The 1,595-nt window shown below is 28.0% G+C and overlaps 1 pseudogene; it reads right to left on the bottom strand.

Annotated features, from left to right (window-relative positions):
* Positions 1-350: 350 nt before the first annotated feature.
* On the bottom strand, positions 351-450 carry LOC140451554 (U2 spliceosomal RNA; annotated as a pseudogene).
* Positions 451-1,595: the final 1,145 nt, after the last annotated feature.

Raw genomic sequence — 1,595 nt, 5'->3', positions numbered from 1 at the left:
TTCTGAGGAAATTGCTGCCTTTGTTACATCTATCAAGTATATGTGTTGTCTCCAAGTTAACTTCTTATCCAAAATAAGGCCTAGATATTTGACATGATTTTGAAGCTTAAAACATTGATCGTTCAGAATGATATTTTCATTTGTAGAAATGTTATGTCTTGTAAAGATAGATGCTACTGATTTTTCTATAGATAAATTGAGACCATTCTCTAAGAACCATGAAAAAAGGGATTCACATACTTTGCTAAGGCTTTATTTTTTGTTTTCTGTATAGATGCATAAATCGTCGGCATACTGTACGATTTTGAATGAACTGTTATTTATTTGGATGTTATGTATGTCAGAGCTGTATATATTGAATAAGTTTAATATACTGGCCCCGCATGCGGGGTGTATCAGATATTAAGCTGATAAGAACAGATACTATACTTTTTAAACAGATTTTTATATGTCTTTGTTTCATTTCTAGCGATATTTTTTAGTTTAGCTCAAAAAGTCTTATAATTAATTTATAATAAACTATTTTTACTTCTATTTTAAATTAAATTGTGTTATTTATTGTCCTTTTCACATAAAAATAAATTACCTCTTCTCTCTCCTGAATAATGATTAAATGTCTGTCTGAATCCACTCTATGAATGGTTAATAATTGTGTGATGAATATTTGTATTATAAATAAATCAAATGTAATTAAGAGCATTATACATAATACATTTATATGATTATAGTAATAAAGATGGGCACACAGATGCAATTTGTAGTCTTAGATTATATGGTACACTAATAATATACAATATTACATAAAGTTTATAACTGAGACCTATAATTTAAGATCCAATAAACTGAATATCTCAAACTGTCGTCTATAAAAAGTAAATAAAAGTCTCATACACGCGACAGGTATATTTGGAGCTTTCGTTTGAATAATAGAACAACATTGATCTGGGTACATTCCGTTCAACTTCTGCTGGCGAGACGTTCGGGGGCAATTTAAGTATCAAAAGGGTTTCAGGGAAAAATTAGCTACAACTTTTGCATTTGGCAACATTTTTTTGTTAAGAAATACAACATTAATTATAAAAGGTTGTTCGAGGTGTTTTGAAAGTTATTTAAAATTGTGGTTTGCATCATACAATACCATAAAATGGGGTGAAATTTACCAATTTAAAATTATTCATTGAAAAATATGATAGTAAATTGTAAAATTCATTACATATTTTTTACTAATATGATTCAAAAAGATTTATATATTAAATATTTCTCCATAAAAAATATTTTTTTTATTAAGATTTTGACTAAAAAAAATCGGTTGCCTGTAAAGTCGGTTTTACGGGCGAAGATTTTACGTGACAACGTCTTTTTCTCGGTAGAATATTTATTGATATGAATATTATTAAATTGCACAATAGGAACAAGGAATTGTCGCTATAAACTCAGTTTCTCAACTCTTGTGTCAATCTAACAATTAATCAATCAATCATAGTTTACGATAATGAAATATTAGTGTACAATTATTTACCTTTATTGTTGTAGTTGTTGTAAATGACGAATCTACTCACGAATTGAAGACAAATCTCACGATCTCACGATTAAGG

This window comes from Diabrotica undecimpunctata, chromosome 9, assembly GCF_040954645.1.
Source record: "Diabrotica undecimpunctata isolate CICGRU chromosome 9, icDiaUnde3, whole genome shotgun sequence".
Taxonomy (NCBI): Eukaryota; Metazoa; Arthropoda; class Insecta; order Coleoptera; family Chrysomelidae; genus Diabrotica; species Diabrotica undecimpunctata.
Note: the sequence above shows the minus strand (reverse complement) of the source record. Positions and strands in the feature narration are given on the sequence as shown.